At 36.4% G+C, this 27287-nt stretch overlaps 1 long non-coding RNA gene, 2 other non-coding genes and 1 pseudogene across 4 annotated transcripts; all 4 read left to right on the top strand.

Moving 5' to 3' along the window:
• Positions 1-3559: 3559 nt before the first annotated feature.
• Positions 3560-3666, top strand: LOC121228504 (small nucleolar RNA R71). The gene has a single exon (XR_005926080.1). It is a non-coding gene; the product is annotated as a small nucleolar RNA R71 (small nucleolar RNA).
• Positions 3667-11219: 7553 nt separating this feature from the next.
• LOC121228008 (uncharacterized) lies at positions 11220-17752 on the top strand. 2 transcript variants are annotated; one of them, XR_005925555.1, is made up of 4 exons: positions 11220-11661; positions 11783-12059; positions 12209-12340; positions 17606-17752. It is a non-coding gene; the product is annotated as an uncharacterized lncRNA (long non-coding RNA). The 2 variants fall into 2 exon arrangements; XR_005925554.1 differs by having other exon boundaries at positions 11220-12059.
• A 4092-nt stretch (positions 17753-21844) lies between these two features.
• On the top strand, positions 21845-21951 carry LOC121228474 (small nucleolar RNA R71). Its single transcript, XR_005926050.1, has one exon. It is a non-coding gene; the product is annotated as a small nucleolar RNA R71 (small nucleolar RNA).
• Positions 21952-26106: 4155 nt separating this feature from the next.
• Positions 26107-26977, top strand: LOC107888169 (thaumatin-like protein 1a; annotated as a pseudogene).
• Positions 26978-27287: the final 310 nt, after the last annotated feature.

Here is a 27287-nt window from a genome sequence, read left to right as displayed (position 1 = left end):
TTCTCTGCATCATCATCAATATTTGCTCTAAATTCTTCAGCCCCTTATTTACGAATTCTGTCAACGGGGGTTCTGTGAAATTTTATCATATCCATACCTTGAGGCATCGGGGGTACAAGTTGAGGAATTGGGGGAGGTGGGGGAGGTCGTACATTTGGGTTCGTACGAACGAACTCAGAGTACCATGCACTCATCATTTGGAGAAAGGCTTCCCGATCCCTTTCTCCTTCTCCCTGACCAACAGTAGGAGGTGGGTTTTCAGTCGGCGCTACCCCTTCAGCCGGAGCTGGCGCATTACTCTCTACTTCATCTGCCACAGCTGGATCGGGATCCATTTACTATATAAAAATCATTTAAAAATGTCAGAAGTCGTCACACTATCACAATTCATACATATGGCATGTATAGCAAAATTCGTACATACAACACGTAGTCCGAGAACCGACTAAACCTGCTCTGATACCACTAAATTTAATGCTCCCACGCCCGAGACCGTCGCTGGAGTCGAGTATAAGGTGTTACTAAGCTTAATTTAACATATTTAGAACTTTGGATTATTTATTTCTACATTCACAGCTTTTAAGCTACTTGCATCACAGTCACAAGAAAAATCATATCTCGAGTTACGAAACTCGAAATCAAGATCCGTAAATTTTCCCTAAATCTAGACTCATATACCTATCTACTAATTTTTTCTAGAATTTTTGGTTGGGCCAATTAGTATAGTTTATTAGTTAAAGTTACCCCTATTTCAGGACTTGACTGGTCTGCCCTCTGTTTACTACGAACCACATTTCTCTCTGTAAAAAATCCATATGACTATGAGGTTTGTTTCTATTGAAACTAGACTCAATAAGGATTCTGAGAATATAAAATAAACTACCTAATTAAATCTTTACAATTTATGGTGAATTTCTAAAGTTGGAACAGGGGATTCAGAAACTGTTATGACCCTGTTTCACTAAAATTCAAATATCTTGTAACATATAATACCTTTACCTGTTTCATTTGTTTCATGTGAAACTAGACATAATAAGCTTCAATTTGATATGTATTCCATCACCAAGTTAAATTTCTATGATTTTTAGTAAATTTTTAAACTCGCGTCAGTGTTGCTGCAGTATTCTGTTTATGGCAAATTTCATCCCTTTTATGAGTTTTTATGCACTAAGTATCTTAATAATTTTCCTTAACATCAAATATAATCTAAACTAAATATTTTCATAATTTATCATTATCAAGCATTTCCTCAACCATTCCATCACCATACCATAAGATCATTTACACAAAAAAAAGTATATTGCTATACATGCCATACTTAAATTTACAAGCCATTACCAAAAGTCTTCCGGATAGTGTGACTGAGCCTTCGACCTATCCCGACTCCTGAGCTGGCTTGTCCAAAAATACAATGAGTAAGAAGGAGGGAGTAAGCATAAATGCTTAGTAAGTTCATATGCAAATAATAAGTAACATAACAAACAGTCATACCAATCAACATTAGCATGTATCACTAAAACACATATCACATTTTTAATCATTTTTCATCATCTTATTACCTTATCGTGGTTGTATCAATACTCAACCCGAGGGTTAAATACATACCTTTCCAAAATAACCATTTCACATCACTCACCAATACTTCTCTTTACATCTCGAATATTCCTCCATTGAGTAGAACTTTACCCGTTGAACACATCGGAATATAATTCGGATACATGGATAACTTGCACATAAGTGCCATATATGCAATCAAGCAATCATGTAACCCGCCCATAAGCGAACTCGGACTCAACTCAACGAGCTCAGGCGTTCGCATCCATAAGTGAACTTGGACTCAACTCAACGAGTTCGGATGCCTAGTTACATCTCACGAACTCGGACTCAACTCAACGAGTTCGGACATTCGCATCCATAAGTGAACTCGGACTCAACTCAACGAGTTCGGATGCTCAATCATCCTAGTGACATGTCACTTGTATCCTAATCTATTCCTAAGGTTCAAACGGGATTTTTCCTCGAACACTTATCCTTGCCGTCTTCCGTAGAATGCCGAAATCAATACTCGGTAACAATTATATTTAACAAGTAGTTCACATAATTTACATATTATTTGAAATTAACCACAAAGCATACATTTCATAATAAAATTCAGCATAACATATAATTAACATCAATAACTTAAAAATAACCATTATGATACATTATTTACACATGAACTTACCTTGGTACCAAAATACAAAGATTTTGCAATTTAGTCCACAATCTTTTCTTTTCCTCGATTGAGGTCGATTCCACGTCTTTCTTGATCTAAAATAACACATTTAGCTTATTTAATACTCACATTATCAAATTAATCCTTAACTCAAATTTTGGCAAAATTACAATTTTACCCCTAAACTTTTGCATATTTACATTTTTGCCCCTAGGCTCGGGATTAAAATTTATTCCTTATTCTTATGTTTTACAACATGCTGATCACTTTTCTCTTCTATGGCAACATCAAATTCTCACTCTAACATGTACTTGTGACTATTAGCTATTTTTACCGATTAAGCCCTTTTACTTGTTTTTGCTTAAAATCGAGTAGTACAAGTTGTCTAACATAATTTAAAACTTCATATTTGATCATAAAACATCAAAATACACAAATTTCACCTATGGGTATTTTTTCAAATATAAACCCTAGGTTAAATTATTGCTAACATAAGCTTTATCGAGTTACCGGGATCTCAAAATTGTAAAAATCATTAAAAACGGGGCTTGGAATCACTTACTATGGAGCTTGGAAGCTTGAAACAAACCCTAGCTATGGAGAACCCTTGAAATTTTGGCCTAATGAAGAAGATGGACAAAAATTGGCTTTTAATTTTGTTTTTAATTCATTTTAATAACTAAATGACCAAAATACCCTTACTACTAAACTTTCCAAAAATTCCTTCCATGTCCTAATTTTGTCCATGAACTTAAAATTGGTCAAATTTCTATTTAAGACCTCCTCATTAATATTCCAAAACAATTTCATACTAAAAGCTTCTAAAATGCAAGTTTTGTAACTTATTCGATTTAGTCCCTACTTTCAATTTAAGCACTTTAGGCATAGAATTTCATCACGAAATTTTCACACAATCATGCAATCACATCATAAACCTAAAAATAATTATAAAATAATTATTTCTATCTCGGATTTATGGTCACGAAACCACTATTCCGATTAGGCCCTAATTCGGGATATTACAGCACACCTCCTCCACTTGAGTCACACCTCATTACTAGATGTACCTGCGTAGAACTAAGTAAACTATCAATCTTTTTATTGAGAAGTTCTACCTGATTTGATAGCATAGTAACTGAGTCGACGTTATAAACGCCGGCTGTTTTTGTTGGCTTAGTCCTTATGACTTGGCACTAATAGTTATTCAGTGACATTTCTTCTATAAACTCATAGGCATCTTTAGGTTTTTTATTGTTGATGGTTCCGCCAGCAGCTGCGTCAACCATTTGTCGATTCGAAGGATTCAGACCATTATGGAATGTTTGAACTTGAAGCCAAAGCGGTAACCCATGATGAGGGCACCTTCTCAGTAAGTCCTTGTATCTCTCCCATGCATCGTAAAGTGTTTCTAAATCCATCTGCACAAAAGAAAAGATATCATTACGTAATTTAGCCGTTTTAGTTGGCGGAAAATATTTTAGTAAGAATTTTTCGATCATTTGTTCCCAAGTAGTAATTGACCCTCGTGGTAACGAGTTCAACCACTGTTTAGCTTTGTTTCTCAATGAAAAAGGAAATAACTGAAGACGAATGGCATCATCAGAAACACCATTGATTTTAAATGTATCGTAAAATTCCAGAAAGTTTGCTAAGTGAGCGTTGGGATCTTCATCATGCAAACCATCAAACTGAACAAACTACTGTATCATTTGAATTGTGTTAGGTTTCAGTTCAAAAGTATTTGCAGCTACAGCCGGTCTAGCTATGCTAGATTCAGTTCCTATTAAAGAAAGTTTAGCATAATCATACATAGTACGTGGAGCAGGATTATGATTAGCCGCAATTGCAGGAGGTAGCTGATTGCCTTGGTTTTCAGCCACCTCGTCGGTTGGAGGTTGAGTATTGCCTTCCTGCTCGTTCTCTGTGTATCTTAAGCTGCGCCTTATTTCTCTTTGGTTTCTACGAACTGTGCGATCGATTTCTTCGTCAAAAAGTAATGGTCCCGACGAGTTTCTTCTAGTCATAAACCATAAAAACCTGCCAAGAGAAAGAAAAGTAAATTAATTAGTAATAATAAAAATAATAAAATTAAATTAAATTGCAAGAAAAATAAATGGCTAAAGTAATAAAAATTTAGCGTTCCTAATATTTTAGTTCCCCAGCAACGGCACCAAAACTTGATCGTGAGGTTTCTTGATAGGTTTTAAATATTTATAATTACTTGTTCTTGGACTAACTATTATCGCGATATAGGCAAGTGTACCTATCGAACAGTAGTATAGTTTTAGCAAGACCGAATTGTCGAACCCAAATGAACTAAAAGTACTAGTAAGGACTGTCTTTTTATTATCTAGCCTAAGAATAATGGGGTTTTGTTTTAATTAACTAATTATCTAAACTAAGAACGCACAGAGAAAAGAATTGGGGAATTGCTTTTGGGAAAAATCGATTGACTTAAGACAATACCTAAGGAAAAATCCACCTAGACTTTACTTGTTATTCTGGCTCCAAACCGGACAATTTATTCATTCAACTTGTTCCGTAGAGATCCCTAAGTTATGTTATTATCCCTATTCAAGACTAATAACGTCTAATCCCTAGATTGAATAACCGAGACTTTTCTCTAATTAACATTTTAGGGTTGCATTAACTCGAACTATGGATCCCATTATTAGGTTTCACCCTTATTCGGCAAAACTTGTCACCCTATTTCTAGGCGCGCAATCAACTCTGCTTAATTATGATGAATGTACTCTTAGGCAGGGTCTATTCCTCCTCTGTGTAAAAGCTTATCTTGAATCAGTATCCTGGGATATCAAAACAAGAATTAAGAACACATAATTAAGAACAGGTTAAATATTTATCTTACAATTCAGAAAATAATAACAAGATTCATCTTAGGTTTCATTCCCCTTAGGTATTTAGGGGATTTAGTTCATAACTAAATAAGAAAACATCTCAGAAGAATAAAAAATACAAAACATAAAGAAAACCTAAAACTCCTGAAGGGAAATTGAGGAGAGATCTTTAGTCTTGATGATGAATCCGACTTCTAAGATGGATCAATCGGCTTCCTTGGAGTAATTCCTTACTTCCCCTTCTCCATCTCCATTTTTCTCCTCTTCTAGGGTGTATTTATAGGCTTTGGAATGCCTAGAAGCCTTCCAAAGTGGCCTTTTCTGAATTGGACTTAACTTGGGCTTAGCAGGGACACGTCCGTGTGACACGGCCATGTGTGATTACTTCAGGCTGTGTTCAAGCCTATTTGAATGGCATGGCCGTGTGCTATGCCCGTCTGAGTCATGCTCCAATTCTGCCAGATTGACACGGCCGTGTGGTCTACCCGTGTGAGGAGGTCCAGGCTATGTTAATTTCGTACTTTGGCCTATTTTCTCCGTTTTTGGCCCGTTTCTCGTTCCTTTCGCTATCTTATGCTCTCCTAAGTGTAAAACATGAAATTAAAGCATTAGGAGCATCGAATTCACCAATTCTAATGGGAAATCATCCATAAAATGCGTTAAACATGGAGGAAAAATATGTATAAATTACGATTTATCAATTATAATAAGCAATTATTTCATTTCAAACAAAGAAAATTTACATGTCATTAAAATCATGTACTTTAAAACTATTTATTTTGTTATTAACTTTTTAGTAAATTTTGAATTTAATGCCAATTGTATCTCAGTAAAATAGAACTCTCAGTAAAATAGGACTCAAACACTACAAGAAATCTAAATACATCATATGAGAATCGAGAGGCATTTCCTGAAGGCACAAAACTCCAAGTATATCATAAGATCCTACGAAGAGGTAGTGTATGCCTAATGGTCTACATAAAATTATAGACCATAAGTTAACATATTAGAACTCCGGGTATCAAATACATAACTCCAAACCCCATGTTACATTAGTACAAAACTCCAATAAGATCATATATAAGACTCTAATTGGCATGTCAATTATATCCTAACCTTTCTACCAAGCTTACATAGGTTTAATAGAGACATAAGAAGTATTTATAACTTTTCCCGTATTCATAGCAATCCAATGAATTCTCATAGCCATAATTCATGTAAAGAGGGGTCATTAGACCTCATGTGAGAAATTAGCATCTTTCAACTTAATATTATCATGTAAAACCCTAAATTATTTATTTCTGCTTCTGTAAAATTTGACACAAGTGTGTATCTACTTTAGTGGTTAAGTGCGAATGGCGAGGGCAATAAAGTAGGCAAGGTCGAGTACATATTGTTCTCCATGCTCCCTAGAAAGTAGGCGTCGTGAGAGTTGACGACGCTGGTGCTCTCTCGACATCCTGTCAAAGTGTGTGCCAAAATAGCGTATAGGTACCTTTAGCAAATTATGATTTTTTTTAATTAAGCCTTATCCTTGTTCGGCGGGCTTATATTTAATTACCTATAAATGAGCCTACTGGTTCGAGTGGTGAGGGAGTTAGTGGGATGGAGGTCTTATGTTCGAAACTTTGCATGAGGGTAATGCTAATCTCTTTGCTCAGTTTCCTAATAGAGTCTTGATGGAGTTGGATTCTGAGAAGTTGGATGTTAAGGGGTTAGTGGGGGAGTAAAATAAGGGATTCATATCATCATTTATTTTTTATTTTTTTATTTTTTTCTTTCTCTCCCTAAAATTTCTAACGTGAGTCTCGTTTCTTTGACATTTTTCCCTTTTTCTTTTTCCTTCCTCGATTTTTTCTTTTACATCGTAATTTTTTTCTTCTTCGGTATCTCAAAGTTTCCGTACTATTCCGGTAAGTGGGATTTTAGTTTTGTAACTTAGTATTTCAATTCGTTGGTTAGGGCTTAAATATTTGTGTTGGCGTTTTGGTATGCAAGTTAAGGGACTATTTTTCTGCTTATTTGTGGTATAGGAGAAGGTGGTGAGCCATGAAGTTTCGTTCTGATAACCTAAATCGCGTTAGGTTCTGTTCGGCTCATTGGTAAGTGTTGTGCATTAATTCAAGATTTTGTATTTTTTTGTAATAAACTGCTAATTGGGTGTCTGAACTCTATGTTTTAGGTTTTGAAGGTCTCAAGAGTGGTTTCACACCATAATCGTAACAGATGTGTACCCAAAAACGCAGAAAAATGTGATTCAACGAAAGCCAAAAAACCCCATTGTTGACGCCACATGGCCGTGTGGTAGGCTGTGTACGACGACACGGCCGTGTGATTGATGAAGGCCAGGTTGTGCGCTAGACACAACTGAGTGAGGGCCAGAATGTGGCCATGTGGGACACACAAGCTAAACCAAAATGGGCGTGTGGGTTTTTGGGCCATGCCATGTGATACGCACGGGCAAGACCAATCTAGGTGTGTGGGTCCATTATATTGAAATTTTTCGTAGGGTCGCACGGGTCATCTTAATCGATTGTGGCCCTACCATAGGGTCGGTAAATGCTATCTAACCCTAAAACCAAGTGATCTGTTAGACTGAAATATGGTTATGAGCATGCCTATGTTTGTTTATCTGTTATCTATTTCTAAAAGCATGTGAAGCATGCTTTATCTGTTAATTTTGTATGTATGTTCTGTTACTATTATTGGGGTAGGATGATGTATATTAGAGGAAGTGTTCTGAAAGGCAGTTTATGCCTATTATCTGGCATCATGGCTACATTATATCTGTTATGTACCGCCTCGGTACAACATGGTGTGTAGGGCAGAGGTGGGTGTTTTAAACCCCACATGGTGAGTAGGGATGGTTGGAGATGGTGTGTAAAGGATGGGGGTAGGAAATTTGATTTTTGATTTTAATTTGTATATCTGTATCTATATTTGAGATGGCCGTAGGCCCGAATCTGTATCTGTATTTGACTGAGTATATGATTCTGCTCTTATTACATGCTTATATCTGTTGGGTTACACACTGAGTTTACGTAAACTCACATCCGTTTGTCTGTTCTGTTAGGTACTCCCCAGACTTAGGCAGATCGATGCAGCGGAGGACACGATGGTGACCACTCGCTATAAACTATTTTGTTTTGTTTATGGTTTTATTTAAGTTGCGTTAAGATATGAGAGTTTGCATATTTTGGGATTGTATGGACTTTTAACTATTGGTTTTGGTTTTTTTGCTTGATTTATGCATGATTTATCGAAAAGTTTTCGTTTAAAACGATGGTTTACAAAACAATGGTTTTCTCGATCACGAACTGTACTGCTAAAACATCTCAATTTTTCGTAAACTTTCGCTCTAAATGATTTTTAGGTAAATGGATTAATGTTTTAATAATAAATTCAAAAAATTAAGAGTTGAATAAACGTTTTTGAATTTGTTAAAAATGAATAAGAGCTAATAAACTAAAATGGTTTTATGGTGACGACTTGGTTTACAAAACCCATTGTATGTGATATCGCCAGATTCGGCCATAAGGTCTAGGTCGGGTTTGGGGTGTTACATATTGCATATTTCCCATTTCCATATTTAAATATCAACATTAATACATAAAGTCAAAAACATAATATCAACTTTAATGGCCACTTTAATGCCTTAACAATTAAACAAAAACATTAAATCATGTAATGAGATGAGAAAGATGTTAAATGACAAGAACTCTTACCCAAAGTTTTACCTTCTTTCATTAGTTCAACATTCTCACAGTAGAATTCAAACCCTAGGTATGTGGATGATGAGAACAAAGATGAGAAATGGTTCAAATATGATTTCTATAAGGTTTTGCAAGAAAATAGTGAAAGATTGAAAAGTAGAGGGATGGAAAATGACAAGAAAAGTCAAAATTTCATCTCATCACCACACATCACTATAAAATCAAATATTTAATCATAAACGTTCCGAAATGAAAAAAATACCCTTGGTGGAAAAATTACCATTTTACCCTTCATCTCGTATTTTTGCTCAATTAAAGCTTGAAACTCTAAAAATGACTTAAAATGTTTTCTAATGACTTCCCAAGAATTAAAAAATAATTAAATCCATTGGAATTGGATTTTCTCATTAGATTTATGAATAAAGTTCCAAGAAAAGTCTTGTACGGGGAACCAAAAAAATTTAGGGCATTACATAGGCCCACATTCCAACTTGCATACCTCAGGGTCATTCCTAAGCCTTTCGAACCTACTTGCATCTAAACTCTTAGTAAATTTATTACCCTAATGCTTATCAATAGAGATGTACGCTTAATTCAATAGTGTTTGCTTCAACCAATTCTCTGATGAAGTGATTGCAGATATCAATATGCTTAGCTCGAGAATGAAGTACTAGATTCTTCGAGATGTTAGTTGCATTGGTGTCATAGTAGATAGTTGCAAAAGGAGTTTAAACACTGTAATCCTCCAACATTTGTTTCATTTAATGGATCCATACATAACAACTTCTTACAACAATATACTCTACTTCATCTGTGGATAAGGAGATTGATCTTTGTTTTTCGTTATTCCATGACACAGGCTATTTCTCTAGTAAAGCCAAGCTCCTAAGATTCTTTTTCAACCATTTATATTTCTTACTCAAACAAGATAACTAAAGCTAGCCAAATTTATGTTGGTATCTTTTGAAAACCATAAACCAAAATATGTTATTCCACTTACATTCTTAATAATATGTTTCATTGTTTTCAAATGGCTTTCTTTTAGACTGGTGTGGTACTTTGCACATACTTTCACGTTGTGGGAAATATTTGGTCAACTTGTAGTCAAATAATATAAGATCCTAATCCTTCTTCTTTATGTTGTAACATCAGTTGCACCACCTTGCTCATCCTTGAATACCTCATCATTCATTCCCATTGGTGCTCTCAATTTCTCATTCACTCCAAACTTTTTCACCAAGTTCCTCATGTACTTTTCTTGAAACACAAAGGTCCCATTCCTTAAGCTCCTCCACCTAAAAGTCAAGAGAATATGCTAACTTACATGCCATGTTTTTCAAACTTTGACTTCATCATTTTCATAAAATAATCTTTGGTTGTCTACTTTTTGAATCTAAAAGTGATGTCATCCACATAAATTTGTGTAATAACATTTTCCTCTATAAATCTCTAATAATCAATGCCTTGTCCACACTTCTATGAGAATGTCCTTACTTACCATAAATTTTACACAATAAAAATTAATAGTCATGAATCATAGGTAATAAAAATCTTTATATTGTTAATTCTTATTTTGTTTTCTTAGTACTTATTAATTAAATATGTTCAAAAAAATGTTTAATATTCATGTTTAAAATTTGGGAAAAAGTATTCAAACCCCTATGAAGTTTGATAAAAAAAAATCCACTTAACCTTTAAGGTTTGAAAAATACTCATTTACCCCCTTAGGTTTCATGAAATACGTACTAACTTTCCCTAAAGTTTCTTTATTAAATGATTTTTTTTAAAAAGGAAAACTTTACTTTTTATTGATTACCTATTCTTTTATTTATTTTTGTCATTGATAATATTTATATTAAATAATTTTCAATTAAAAATAATAAATATCTAATGAGTTATAAAAAAATATTTTAACCGTTGTTAAATGAATTAGAAATCGTGTTGTATTATAATATAATCATATGTTAAACATAACACATTTTCCAATTAATATATAAGTTTTTTTTGTAGTTATAAATATAGTTACATTGTAATTATGAAGAATACATTCAAGTAATTATAACCAAAATTAATCATTATAAAACAAGATGATCTTAAAGTTCTTATGATCTTAATCTTGTCTTAAAGCTAAGGCCTAATTGGTTGTGAGTTTATTTTTAAAAAATTTCTATCAATATTAATTATATTTTGCTTTTACCTCTTTTTTTTACTTTTCCTTTTTATTTTTTAATATTTTTTATGCAAATACGTACTAATTATTTAAATTTCAATTTAATTGTATATATTAACTTTTGGATGATTCTTTAATCTTTTTTACTTTTATATTTGATTGAGTTTCTTTTCCATAACTTCCTAAGTAATGGTAAGTTTTTTTTTTTTGAAATGAAGTCTGTTTATTACTTGGGCCTAAAAAACCAAACTAGAGAAGTTCACAACAATCTCAGATAGAAAGAAAAAGGGAAAAAAAATAACAAGAAAAACAAAAAAAATAGAAAAAACCCAAAAAGCAGCGTCTTCTTCTTACAGCAATTTTCCAAGCTCTTACATATCTGAAATCCCCAAAAATAAATGGCTAAATCTTCTAATTTCCGGCAGTGATTCACGCAGTAATAGAAGCAAGTTGAGACAGGCAACCAAATTTCTAAATTTCTCAACCCAATCGACATCACAAAGGAGGAATTATGGTGGTCGACTGAACTGTCGATCAGAATCGGCCACTTCCAAAACTTTAAATGGCGCATCTTTAATCCAGAGCGAATCTCCATTAGTTTGCAAACCTTCAATAGCCATTGCATGCGCTGCTCTATTCCCTTCTCTCACAATGAATTGAAATTGACTAGAATGGAAGTTCATCGCCAGATTCTTCGCATCCCAGGTAAATGGTCTAGATTTCGAGTAATCCTCGCTTTCTTGTTGTATGTTGGATCCCATTTGTGAATTTGAAGCACCAACTTCTACTCACTCTGTAGAATAACATTTGTGAATCCCAAATCCAGTGCAAATTGGATCCCATGAAGAATTGCAATCACTTCAGCAACCACTATCGAACGAACCAGGTTATGACCTTCAAACCCCGAACCCATTATAAAACCTTCCTCATTTCTAATAATGAAACCTAAAACTACATGTTTTTTAGGGATAGAAAGTCCTGTATCTACATTAATTTTCACCCACCCTTGCAAAAAGGGCATCCATTTCACCATGGATCGCGGCTGAGGGTGCTAGAAATTCAAAGTGCTACCCCACTACTCCAAACTAGAACCCCTAATGAAGGTAACAATCTCCTCTGAACTTTTAATCGAACATATTTTTTTGAGAAAACCAAAGTGCCCGAATTGTTATTGCAATCTCATCTTTTTTGTTACTTGTTGAATTCTCCAAAAGCCAATTCAACCATTCATTAAAGTTTGAATTTGCCATAGAACTCAGCTACTGAACATTCAACTTGGACCAAACTTGTGTGACAAACAGACAATCTCGAACAATATGAGTAGATGACTCGTAAAACTGTCGGCAACACGAACATTTGTTATCAGTGATCAACCTTCTAAAATGTAAGTTTTGATAAGTAGTCACATAATTTTTTGCAAATTTCTAGATTAAAATGTGAATTTTTGAAGGACACATTAAGCTCCATATCTACTTGAATAGTTTTTGCTCATTTAAATTCACATTTGGAGGATCCAATAGCATCTTATACCCACTTTTCACAGAATAGATGCCTAAGTTTTCACTAGACCAAACTACTTTATCAGATTGATTAGTAATAGGAATAGGAAGACTCACAATTTGATCAGCTTCTTCCACCTTAAAGGCTGAGTAAATGAGGTCTTTATTCCATCAATTAGGATTTTGTAAAATCAAATCAGACACCCAATCCATTCTAGCCACCCTATCTGTAGAAATAAGCCGTTGACCGTTCACTGGCAACCAATATTCTTGCCATATTGACACCGATGTTCCAAATCCAATCCTCCATTTCAAACCAGAACTTAAAAGTCCTTTTGCACACCAGATACATTTCCACACAAGCGATGGGTTTGCCCTTAAATAAGCCTCCATAAAATTTGATCCACTAAAATACTTTACTCTAAGTAATCACGCTATTAGCGAACTCAGGTTTTTCATAAAACGCCAACCCTGCTTCTCTAGGAAAGTAATATTGAACTTGGACAAGTCGGAAAAACCCATCCCTCCCTCCTCTTTTGGCACAGACAACTCTTTCCACGAACACTAGTGAAGACCTTTTCTTCCAACTTTCTTTTGCCACCAAAATCGAGCTATGGCAGTTTCCAGTTCATTGCAAATCAATGACAGTAGCAAGAAATAGTTCATAGCATACAAAGGAATAGCCTAAAGCACAGCTTTAATAAGAACTTCCCCCCCATAGAAAGTAATCTCGAGCTCCAACTGGATACTCTTTTGATTAACTTTTCTTTAAGCTCCTTAAAAGCTATCTTTTTATTACGCCCCACCATTGATGGAAGACCAAGATATTATTCCATACTAATGCTCCAATTAACCCTCAAAATCTGACACAACTCCTCTCTTCTATTCTGTTATACATTTAAGCTGAAGAGGATCCCAGAATTATAAAATTAACTTCTTGTCCTGAGCATTGGGCTTAAACCTCTAAATTTTCCTTAATCGTAGTAGCCCCATCAACTATTGCACCCCCAAATATAAGGCTATCATTGGCAAAAAATAAATGGGTAACTTGTGGAGCATGCCTATTTATCAGAAAACCATTAAGAACACCTCTTGTAGCTGTCATACGGAGAAGAGCTGACAAACCTTCTCCACAAATAAGGAATAAATAAAGACTAATAGGATTCCCTTAACAAAGACCTCTTGACAGGAGAAATGAATTACCCACCTCCCCATTCATAACCACATAGTAAGAGATTGATGTCACACAATGCATGACTTTCTCAACCCATTGAACCGAGAAACCCATCCTTTTAAGCATAACTTGCACAAAACACTATTCAACCCGGTCATATGCTTTACTCATGTTAATTTTTAATGCAAATGATCCCTCTCTCCCTACCCGTTTTCTCTTCATAGAGTGCAAAAATTCATAAGCTACTATGATGTTATCGGTGATAAGTCTTCCCCAAAAAAAAGCACTTTGTGCTTCGTCAATACAAACATGAAGGATCTTTTGAAGTCCATTCGCAAGCATCTTTGAAATGATTTTATATAAAATATTACAAAGACTAATAGGCCTAAAATGCATAAAAGGAGGAGCACTAACCTTGGGGATCAAGACAACTCTTGTACTATTAATTTCAGCCATATTGTTAAGCCCATGCAACGTCTCTATGCAGAAATCAGCCACATCTTTACCCACAATCTGCCAAAACCGTTGATAAAAAATCACCCTTAAACCATCCTCCTGAGAAGCTTTTAAAGGGCTCAGAGCTTTTAGAGCCAAACACCCCTCTTTATAAGTAAAATCCTTCTCAAGATCCTCATTCATCAGTTGAGATATACATGGCTTGACACCTTCCAAGATAGATCATGGATCTCCAACACCTTTCACTGTAAATAAAGTATTAAAATAATCCATGGCCAGCACTAATAAATCAGCACTACCCTCATGAATATTACCTATAACACCCCTTACCCGAGTTCGACGCCGATACCGGGTACGAGGCATCACCGCTCACAAATCACATACACATGTACTAAGTCAGATCATACGAGCCCGTTATAATTTAAAACTTTTTTGAACTTTGATTAAACTCCTCAATATGGGCCTACAAGGCCCCAAACATCCATTGGAAGCCATTGAGAACCAACTCGGGTCCTTAAATCGATTTTATAAAAAAAACAACCCTTGAAACAGGACACACACCCATGTGGAAGGGAAACAAGCCCGTGTGCCACCATGACATGGCCATACTGATGGCCCGTGTGGTTCACATGGCCTAAGTAAAAGGGGACACGCCCGTGCCTTGAGCCCGTGTTAATTAAATTCTAAATTCAAACCTATAGGGGTTTTCACACGGCCTGACACACGCCCGTGTTCATTGCCCGTGTCCCTCACATGGCCATGACACGCCCGTATCTCAGCCCATGTCCAAAAACCTTGACATTTTGTTTCTGACGTCACCATCCAATTTAAGGCACACGTCCATGGCTGGAAGCTGTGTCCTCCATACAACTGAGACACACGGCCGTGTCTCTGCCCGTGTATTTATTACCATGCATACTAACTTGCAAATTTTACGTGCAGGGGACACACGGCCGGATAACACGCCCATAAGGCTGACCATGTGTCATACACGGCCTTGACACACACCTGTGTGGATAAAATAAGGCTATTTACTAAGCCTTTTTTCCACGCTTACTTACACTAACCTACATAACATCTAACATGACAAATCCACACAACAATATAAGGTCTAACCAGCCACACAAGGCATTATCTCATTCATGAAAATGTCATCATTTTCATGTATCAATAATAAACATTAGCCATTATCCAAGGCTTTATACAAAATGAAGGGATTCATCCCAAGCCGACACATTTGGCCAAATTAACATTGACACAAAACTCAAAAGTATAAGCCTTATACATGCCATATTCAAAATAATAAAACCAACTATACTAAATGCTTTGGTTGATAGTGTGATCGATGTCTCCGACGTCTGATGATCCTCGAGCTAATTAGGCGGGACTATAAGAAAATGGAAAGGAGAGGGATTAAGCATAAAGCTAGTAAGTTGCATGCAAATAAATATAACAACAACTTTACCATTCATCATCATGCTCATAATACAAAAGTAGGCATAAGCACAACTTACTCATCACTATCCAATACAATTCACATAGCATATATTGAGCTTACATCTCATACATTTCAAATAGGTACCTATACCACTCACAACATGGTTATACATTTCTCGTTTAACTTAAGCTGTAACTCTCACCGTTGAACCATTTGAAATGTGTAACGGCTCGATTTTGGGCCCAGTCAAAATAATGGTTTTGGGACCACTGATCTGAAGGAGGAGAAATTATTTTTAATATTATTTTATGTTTTTTGGCATGATTATATGAGATTATGAAAATTTTGGTGAATTAATTTTAGCGATTTCATGCTTATTGTGAAAAAAGTCTAAATAGCATAAAATGCAAAAGTCTTAATTTGATAGCTAAGAGTGTTAAATTACCATGTATCATAAATTGGGGGTCTTTAAAGGGAAAATAAACCCTATAATAGTGCTTGGCGAGCCATGAGACAAGGAAGTCAAAATTAGGTGAGGTTTTGGTGACCTATTTTGACTAGTTATAATATTAAAATAAAAACAAAAGGCTTTATCTTTTATTTCTTCTCTTCCACTGAAAATAGTAGCCATTAGAGGAGTTTTTGAAGCTTGAAACTTTAGCCACTTATTCTCTCTACAAGTAAGTGATCTTAATGGTTTTTCTTAATGATTTTTGTACTTTTAGAACCCTTCTAGCATGAGCTTTCAAATAAGGGGACTATTTTGCAAAATGGTTGAAAGTCTAGGGTTTTACCATGAGAGTGTTCATGTTGTTTTCTAAAATTTTATGGAAGAAAATGAATCATGGTTGTGAAATAAACAACTTTTGTGAAGAGGTTTTCATGGAAACCCTGACTAAGGACCATTTTGCATAAGTTGTAAAATAGTTGATAAATGTGAGAAATAATGAGAATTATGGGCTGATCCTAGTAGAAAAAGTATTCGGCTAGGCTTATTGATGAGAAAATGTGATAAAAAGTGATTTTTAAGTCTAGGGGTAAAATGGTCATTTTGTGAAAGTCTAAGGGCAAAATGGTCATTTTGCCCAATTATGAATTGTTGACTACCTAGATCAATAAAATGATTAAATTTGTGAATTTTTATCATTATAGATCAAGAATTACAAAATCAGGGCCTAGATCGAGGAAAAGTAAAACAAGTGGACTAAGCCGAACTAGCCGTCTACATTTTGTAATATGATGTAAGATGTATGTAGATAATACAACTACATTGTTATTATATGTGTTTGAATTGATATAGCATAGATTTCTTGATTGTGGAAACGATTATGTGTGATGAATATTGAGATAGTAGAACTCTCGTTTGAACCTTAGGAAATAAATCGGATATTCATGCCATGACATTCAAGTTATTTGTGTGCTAGTGTAAGACATGTCTGGGACATGCATCGGCCACATTATGAGAGCCAGTGTAAGACCATGTCTAGGACATGGCATCGGCATTGAGATGAGAGCTAGTGTAAGACATGTCTAGGACATGCATCGCCTTGAGATGTAAGCCAGTGTAAGACATGTCTGGGACATGCATCGGCTACGAGATGTGTCAGTGTAAGACCATGTCTGGGACATGGCACCGACACATATAGAGGTTTCAGTGTAAAACCATGTATAGGACATGGCATCGGTACGAATATGTGAGAGCTAGTGTAAGACCATGTTTGGGACATGGCGTCGGCCTTGATTTCGATAGTTAGTGTAAGACCATGTCTAGGACATGGCATCAACTTGATGGATGAGCCAATGTAAGACCATGTCTGGGACATGGCATCGGTAGTATACCCTATGTTTGAGGCTTAGTGAATATCCGATAGCTTTCCAAATGGTTCAACGGTGAGAGTTACAGTTTAAGTTAAATGAGAAAAGTATAAACGAGAAAAGTATTGGTTAGTGACGAGTAAGTTGTGCTTATGCCTACTTTTGTACTATAAGCATGATGATGAATGGTAAAGTTGTTGTTATATTTATTTGTATGCAACTTACTAAGCTTTATGCTTACTCCCTCTCTTTTCCATTTTCTTACAGCGCCACCTAACTAGCTCGAGGATCAACAGACGTCGGAGGCATCGATCACACTATCAACTGAAGCACTCGGTATAATTAGATTTGTCATTTTGAATATGGCATGTATAGGAACTTAGAATTTTGAGTTTTGTGTCATTGTTAATTGGCCAAATGTGATGGCTTACATTAGCATTTGATTCATTTTGTATAAGGCCATGAAAAATGTCTAATATTGAAAGTTATTATATGAATGCAAGATAGTCTTTCATGAATGTGAAATTGTTGGCATGTTTGAGTACATGAAATGTATATAAGCCTTAGCTATGGTTGTTTGGTCGAGAAATCATATTAAGTTAGATTTTGATATGTTGGTCGACATTAGATTGTGATTTAGGGTGGCAAAAAGCTTGGTAGATAGCCTCATATTGTCCACACGGGTAAACACACGGGCGTGTGTCTAGGCCGTGTGTAACACACGGCCAACCCCAATGGAGATGACCCCCCTCCGATGCCGCTCCGTCTAGTGGCGAATGGCGACGGCAATAAAGTAGGCAAGGTCGAGTACATATTGTTCTCCATGCTCCCTAGAAAGTAGGCGTCGTGAGAGTTGACGACGCTGGTGCTCTCTCGACATCCTGTCAAAGTGTGTGCCAAAATAGCGTATAGGTACCTCAAGGAGGGAGAGAGAGCCGATGCCTCGAAGCGGCTTGGGTCATAGGTGGCTGAACCGGGAACCAAAGCGCACCAGCACTTCGAGGGAGAGTAGTGGATGTGGCGATGAAGAGTGTCGAGGTCGTTCTCATCCATGAACTCCTCTATGTACAGGCCCAAAGCTATACAGAACTCGGGCACACTCAACTGGCAGACTAAATTGTCGACACGGAATTGGACTATTCCAGGATCATCAAAGTTGGTCATGACGTCTTGAACATGGAATGTCGAGCAAAGTTCAAGTGTGAGCTCAAGGTACGTCGGCTCGATGATCGCAAAGAAGAGGTCCCATGGATCGGTTGTCAAGAGTGCTCGTACATCGTTAGCCAACTAGACTTGTTCAAGCGTTGTCCAGTCAATGCAGCGGCCCACACCTAAAGGTTGGGCCCGGAGTATTTGGAAAAGTTCTTCTTGGGGCCCAATAGGGAACTGCAAGAAAGGTGACGAATTTCCACTGTAGGACCCGAGGAAGATGACGCTCCCTTCCTTTTCTTTGAAGCAGGGATGGCGGCCTTTTTACCACTTGAAGACGATATTGTATACCTACAATATAAAAAAGAATAATAGTAGGTAAACGAATTTGAAGAGGAAAAAGCCATGAATTTGAACTAACAATTTCAGCCAAAACTACTAATACTAACCAAGCTCAACCAAAATAATCAATTTGATAGCATAATTTCGTGACATTAGCATGGTAATAGCATGAGAATGAGCATAGTAATGGCATGGGTATGAAAATAGAATGAGGCTTTCCTAACAACTCAATTCAACATGAAATATATGATAAATAACCTAAGAATGCAAATTAAATGATAAACTAATGAGAAAAATGAAAATATTATGAGAAGAATGAAGATTATTTTGATAATAAGCATTAGAAATAAGTAAAATAGAAGTGAAAAGAGTAAATAAACACTAAGGGAGGGAGATTGGCCGTCAAAAAATAGAGTGGAGAGCGGCGCACGAGCGTGGTAGGGAGGCCGTGTGGACTTGCAGCTGCTAGGGTTAGGGATTTTGAGTGAAAAAGACAATGAATAGTGTAGGGTATTTATAGATTTTAGGACACACGGCCAGGGGACATGCTCGTGTTCCCCAATTTTTTCCCGTGTGATTCGAAAATTTTAAATTTGGGCACTTCTGACAATTGGCCCACGCCCGTGTTTGTTGGGCGTATGGGTGCACACAGCCATGTCGCACGGTCGTGTCTATCTTCGTTCGCTTCTCCCACGCCCGTGTATGTAGTCCCACACCCGTGTTAATCTAACAGGTTCGACCACGGTTGCTTGGCACGGGTGTGTTGCACGCCAATGTTAATTTGACAAGTTTGGCCACAGTTTCAAGGCACGGGCGTGTCGCACGCCCGTGTTGGGAAAAATCTTTGCCCTGTTTCCACACAGCATAAGGCACGCCCATGTGCTAGGCCGTGTCTGTGTGGGAAACCTGTATTCAAGAGCTCCATTAGTAAGTTAGGTGTTAAACACTAAAATTTAAAGAAGTTAATACAGTTAGCGCTCGGGTTGCCTCCCGAGAAGCACTTATTTATAGTCTAAGCTTGAATTACCTCTCCATTGAATGGTCATGGTGGTTTGAGAAGTTTATACTCCTCATTCCTGCTGTGAATCTCATCAAAATAAGGTTTTAGGCGAGTATTGTTTACCTTAAAAGTACCGAACTTGGGATAACTTACCTTGACTATACCAAATGGAAAAATGCTAAGTACCGTAAAAGGAATTTCTTCATTCGGTTTGGCAGTGACAATGTGACGATCTGCGGCATCTAATAAAACATTATCTCCAGCCTTAAGTTGATTTGGAAAGGTATTGAGCTTGTTCTGGCGTAGTTTTGGTTCATCGTGTGTTCTCTGTTTATGTGTCCGCCATTCATCTAGCTCCTCGATTTGTAGCCTTCGTTCTTCATGAATAGGTCCTCTACTATTACTTGAAAATGGCTCATGTACTTCCTTCAAACTCATTTCCTGCAAAGTAGGTTGTACCATATTGTTAGTTTTAGTAGAATGGTTTAGACAATCACCTTCAATTTTTGATGTGTTTCTGGAATTGTGAGCTTGAAGGGTGATTGTTTCGTCTCCCACACGAAGTGTGAGCTCACTTGTGCCAACATCAATAATCGTTCTAGCAGTTGCTAAAAAGGGCCTTCCTAAAATCAAAGGAGTGTTGGTATCCTCCTCTATGTCTAGAACAACGAAGTCAATGAGAAATATAAATTTATCGATTTTAACTGACACATCTTCAATAATACCCCTAGGAAATCTTATAGTTTTATTTGCTAATTGAATGCTCATCCTAGTCTGTTTGGGTTTCCCAAGACCTAGTTGTTTAAACATTTTGTAAGGCATGACGTTAATACTAGCCCCTAAATCAGCTAATGCATTATTAACATCTAAACTACCAATTAAGCAAGGAATTGTAAAACTCCCTGGATCTTTCAATTTTTGGGTAGTTTATTCTGTAGAATAGCTAAGACAACTGCGTTTAGCTTCACATGCGAAGCCTCGTCCAACTTCCGCTTATTTGCTAAAAGCTCCTTTAAAAATTTCATTGCGTTTGGCATCTGCGATAGAGCTTCAATAAACGGGAAGTTAATATGTAATTTTTTAAGAGTTTAAGGAATTTACCAAATTGTTCATCTGAGCGATCTTTCCTTGTCGCATTAGGGTATGGCACACGAGGTTTGTATTCTGTACTTACCGATTTCTGCTCATTGTGGTCTACCTCACCTTTGCCTTTGCCTATCTCAGTTTCTTGCCTTGGTTTTGGTTCAAGTGTGACTAACCCTTCCTCATCTTGACTAGTAATCGCGTTGAATTGCTCCCTTAGGTTAGATTCTGTGTTGCTTGGCAAGCTACCTTGTAGTCGTTCAGAAATCAACTTGGCAAGCTGTCCAATCTGAGTTTCAAGCCCTTGGATCGATGCTTGTTGATTCTTAAGTGCTATCTCAATATTTTGAAAATGAGTTTCTGACACCAAGATGAATTTGGTTAGCATCTCCTCAAGGTTCGGCTTCTTTTCTTGCTGGTAAGGTGGTTGTTGAAAACCCGGAGGATGTTGTGGCCTTTGATTTCCTTGACCGCCCCATGAGAAATTGGGATGGTTCCTCCAACCTGCATTATAAGTGTTACTATATGGGTTATTTTGGGATTTAGAGTTATTGTTACCCATATATTGGACTTGTTCCTCCTCGATGCTAGGGTTGAAGGGTTGATATTCTGTGCATGCTCCTCCATTCGAATCGCACCTCATCACTAGATGTACCTAAGTAGAACCACACAAACCATCAATCTTTTTATTTAAGAGTTCTACTTGGTTAGATAGCATAGTAACCGTGTTGAGGTTGAAAATACCAGCTGCTTTCGTCGGCTTTGTTCTCATAACTTGACACTGGTAGTTATTCAGTGACATTTCTTCAATAAATTCATAAGCCACCTCAGGTGTTTTATTATTGATAGTTCCTCCAGCGGCTGCATCAATCATCTGCCGAGTCGAGGGATTCAGGCCATTATAGAACGTTTGAACCTGTAGCCAAAGCAGTAACCCATGGTGAGGGCACCTTCTCAAAAGGTCCTTGTATCTCTCCCATGCATCGTAGAGTGTTTCTAAATCCATCTGCACAAAAGAAGAGATATCATTACGTAATTTGGCTGTTTTAGCCGGTGGAAAATATTTTAATAAAAAAATTTCAGTCATTTGTTCCCAAGTAGTGATTGACCCTCGTGGTAACAAGTTCAACCACTGTTTAGCCTTATTCCTTAATGAAAAGGGAAACAATCGTAGACAGATGGCGTCATCAGAAACGCCATTAATTTTAAAGGTATCACAAAATTCTAGGAAATTTGCCAAGTGAGTGTTGGGATCCTCGTCCTGCAAACCATCAAACTGAACAAACTATTGTATCATTTGAATTGTGTTAGGTTTCAGTTCAAAATTATTTGTAGCAATAGCAGGTCTAACTATACTTGACTCAATTCCTGTTAAATTAGGTTTAGCATAATCATACATAGTGCGCAGAGCAGGATTCTGATTAACAGCAATCGTAGGAGGTAGCGGATTTTCTTGGTTTTGCAGTCATCTCCTCAGTTAGGGTTTGAATATCATCCTCTTGTTCGTTCTCTGTGTATCTTAAGCTTCGCCTTATTTCTTTTTGGTTTCTACGAACTGCGTGATCGATCTCATTATAAAAAAGCAATTGTCCTGACAGATTTCTTCTAGTCATAAGCTATAAGAACCTGCCAGAAAATGGGAAAAAAAGAATTAGTAATAAAAATTAGAAATAAATTTAAATTGCAGTAAAAGTAAATGGCTAAAGTAATAAAAATCGAGTGTTCCTAATCTCTTAGTTCCTCGGAAATGGAGCCAAAAACTTGATATGTGATATTCGTGATAGGTTTTAAAAATTTATAATGAATTGTACTTGAAACTAACTATTATCACGATGAAGGCAAGTGTACCTATCGAACAGTAGTATAGATTTAGCAAGACCGGATTGTCGAACCCAAAGGAACTAAAAGTATTAATAATGACTATCTTTTTATTATCTAGCCTAAGAATGATGGGGTTTGTTTTAACTAACTAATTAAATAAACTAAGAATTCACAGAAAATAAAATTAAGGAATTACTTTTGGAAAAATGATTGAATTAAGACAATATCTAAGGAAAAATCCACCTAAACTTCACTTGTTATTTGACTCTGAATCGGACGATTTATTCATTTGACTTGATTCGTAGAAATCCCTAAGTTATATTATTATCCCTTTTGAGATTAACAACGTCTATCCCTAGGTTGAATAATTGAAATATCTTTCTAATTAACCCCATAGGGTTGCATTAACTCGATCTATGGATCCCCTTACTAGGTTTCACCCTAATCCGGAAAAATCTTGTCACCCTATCTATAGGCGCACAACCAATCCGCTTAATTATGACAAATGTACTCTTAGACAGCGTCTATTCCTCCTCTGAATAAGAGCTTAACTTGAATCAATATCCTGGAATATCAAAACAAGAATTAAGAACACATAATTAAGAACAAGTTAAATATTTATCATACAATTCAGATAATAATAACAAGATCTGTCTTAGGTTTCATTCCCCTCAGGTATTTAGGGGTTTTAGTTCATAACTAAAAAGGAAAACATCTCAGAAGAATAATGAATACAAAACATAAAGAAAAACCCAAAACTCCTGAAGGGAAATTGGGGGGAGATCTTCATTCTTGATGATGAATCCGACTTCTGAGATGGATCAATCGGCTTTCCTTGAGCAGTTTCCTGCCTCCTTTGTGTCTCCTTTGTCCTCCTCCTCTAGGGTGTATTTATAGGCTTTAGAATGCCTAAGAACCCTCAAAATTGGCATTTTTCGAATTGGACTCAACTTGGGCTCGGCAGGGACAAGCCCGTGTGCGGAAGTCCAGGCCATGTTGATTTCGTACGTTGGCCCATTTTCTCTATTTTTGGCCAGTTTCTCGTTCCTTTCACTCTCTTATGCTCACCTAGGTATAAAATATGAAATTAAGGGATTAGGAGCATCGAATTCACCGATTTTAAGGAAAAATCATCCATAAAATATGCTAAGCATGGGATAGAAATATGTATAAAATACGGTTTATCAACTATAAGATTTTAATAACATTCATGCTAATTTTCATCATGTTAATTGTATGTTAAATGTGTGGTTATGATGCTTATTATTTTCATAGGAACTTACTAAGCTATATAGCTTACTCCCCTTCCTTTCCCTTGTCTTATAGTGTCACCAAGCTAGCTCAGGATTCGGAGACCGTCGGAGATCCACTCACACTATCAACCATTATTTTGGTATGAATTTCAACATTTTGAGTTATGGCATGTGTAGGGGACTTGGTTATTTTGTTATGTGATATAATTGATTTGGCCAAATGTGTTGGCTTATATTGGTTGAAAGTTCATTTTGTATAAGGCCATTTGGAATTGGCTACTATTGGTATAATCAATTTATATGATAATGTCTTTCATGGATATGGAAATTTACATGATTTGGGTTGATAAGTATGTGATGATGTTTTGGTTGTGGCTGATTTGGTTGTATATATGTGCTTGGATTGGTGCTATGTTATGTTGTGTAGGTGTGTGCATCAAAGGGTGGCAAAATGGCATGGTAAATAGTCTTATTTTGTTTAGATGGGTAGGCACACGGGCGTGTGTCTAGGCTATGTGTGACACACGGCTTGCCCCACGGGTATGTGTTTAAGTCATGTGTCCCGTGCACCTAAATTTTAAGAAGCAAAATGCTCAAAATTGAGCACACGGGTAGAGACACGGGCGTGTGTCTCAGCCGTGTGGATGACACTGCCTCAAGCACGGCCGTGTGTCCTGGGCGTGTGAAGTCTACACCTATTTTATGAAAATTTATTTTCCACAAGGCCTTGCACACGGGCGTGTGACTTGGCCGTGTGACCTCAATTTGTTCATGGGTTACAAGTTAGTGAGTTACACGAGATCGGGACACAGGCGTGTGTAGCCACACGGCCCGCCCATACGGACGTGTCCCAATTCACATGGGCGTGTGACTCCTGTTTAGGGAAAAAATTTTCTAAGTTTTGTAAAATTTTCTAAATTTCTCGGTTTAATCCCGAACCACTCCCTATGCATGTTTTGGGCCTCGTAGGCTCGTATTAGGGACTTTGTGAGTATATACAAAAGGTTTTAATTTGGATGGAAATTTGTGGCTCGGAAATGTATGTTTGCTTGTGTTTAAGCCCGGTAATACCTTATACCCTATTCTGGTGTCGAACACGGGTTAGGGTTGTTACAGATAAGACAAGCAGATTACCCAAAACAGGAAAAGAAAAATAAAAACAGGACCTAGTCCAGAAGGAAAAGCGTGTCAAAAGACAGAGAAAAAAGGGTGTCTAAATAATGGTAAGTTGATAACTAATTAATTGTACATAAAATATTTTAATAAATTCATTAAAGGTTAATATATAATTAAATTAAATATTTGAAGTCAAATATATTTTTTAATGAAAAATTTAAATATATTTAATTTTATAACACTTGTAATTAAATTTATATTATTTTGTAATTAAAACTGAAAAAATGAATAAACGAAATAAAAAATACATATATAAACAATAAAGATATAATTAAGCGTAGTGAAAATTCTTAGAAATCGTGAGTGTAAAATGTATTTTACACTAAACCTTATAAATCCTTTGATTTTGAGATGTTTCGTAATTTGCGTACATATTCACACAATTATATAAAAATAAAATAAATACATATCACGATATCTAAGACTATTATAGATACTGGAAAAAGATTGTATGAAACAGTGACGCCACGTCATCTGTATCCATTTTCAATAGTTTTATGCCACATCAGTATTTTTATCTTAAATTTCAGAATTTTATCCTAAATTTTAGTATTTTAATTTGAATTTGATTTTTTTAGGATAAAATCTGAAATTCAGTATAAGAGTATTGATGTGGCATAAAATTATTGGAAATGGATACAGATGAAGTGGCGTCACTGTTTCATACAATCATTTCCCTCAATGGATACTAGTTAATTTCCATCTTTCTCTAGAAAATCCCGGTAGGCTTTCAAAGATTTTATTTCTTTTCTGAAGAAGAACATGAAAAAAAAATCCCCATTCACTCTTACAATTAATTAACGTGATCTAAGATTATTTATGTTTACCGTAAAGCTCGAGCCTATTAATCCATGTATATATTTATACACACACAGAGCAGCAGTGCATCCATCTTTTAGGTCTAAACTGATGCTCTCACCATGAGAATCGAACAAATTTCAGTGATGATGAAGGCTCAGCGTATCTTTGCCGTTTCTCTAGCGGCCATCTTCTTCTCTGGTAAATTCCATATTTTCCCATTATCACTTTTCTCTTTTCTTTGGAAAAGGGTGCCATTGAAGTAGTTATTTTTGGTGGGATTTTCATGTCTAATATTGTTGATTATTACTTGGTTCAATACCCAATTTAATGCCAGGGACTGAAGCAGCAACCCTCACGTTGAGCAAAAACTGTCCTTCCACAGTTTGGCCCGGAGTTCTAACAAGTTCAGGTCCTCCGTTATCCACCACCGGTGTTGAGTTACCCTCAAAAGCTTCATCAGTGCTATCCGTTCCAGCCACATGGTCTGGCCGCATCTGGGCTCCAACTCAATGCACAAACGTCAACGGCAAGTTCCAATGTCAAACAGGCGACTGCGCCTCTGGTCAGGTTCCATGCAACGGCGCAGGTGGGATCCCACCTGTAACCCTAGCAGAATTCACCCTCGCACCCAACAATGGAAAAGATTTTTTCGACATTAGCCTTGTCGATGGCTTTAACTTGCCTGTTTCGATCGCCCCACAATCAGCCGATGGTTCAGGTAACTGCATCCCAGTCAGCTGCACCGACAATGTGAATGCAGTTTGCCCTAATGAACTATAGGTTAAAGGCTCCGATGGTGGCGTCATCGCCTGCAATAGCGCATGTTTGGCCTTCAATCAATCTCAGTATTGCTGCACTGGCTCTTTTGGCACCCCGCAAACATGCCCGCCGACTAATTACTCCAACTTTCTTAAGAGCCAATGCCCTCAGGCTTACAGCTATGCTTATGATGGTAAGTCTGCTTTGGTCTCATGCACTGGTGGAGCTAATTACCTTATCACCTTTTGTCCTTGAAGATTAATTTTTGATTTACAAAATCATGGGTAATCTTAAAAATTGATATTTGTTTATTTACTTTTTATTTATGTTAATTTCTTTAAACTTAGCTGATAATTTAGGAAATCTTCTTGTAATATTGTCAATATATAGCAATAATAGTATTTGCCCCTAATTAATTAGTAATAGATACTTTGTTTACAGTCTTTGGAAATAGAAAGAAAGATTGGTTTGGCAGTAACCATATATATACTCTAGTTTTTTATACAATACATTACTTTCATTTAATATATCAATTAAAATATATTTTATTTATTTATTTAAAAAA

Source organism: Gossypium hirsutum, chromosome A04 (genome assembly GCF_007990345.1).
Source record: "Gossypium hirsutum isolate 1008001.06 chromosome A04, Gossypium_hirsutum_v2.1, whole genome shotgun sequence".
NCBI classification, from domain to species: Eukaryota; Viridiplantae; Streptophyta; class Magnoliopsida; order Malvales; family Malvaceae; genus Gossypium; species Gossypium hirsutum.
This window is presented reverse-complemented; position numbering and strand designations above follow the sequence as displayed.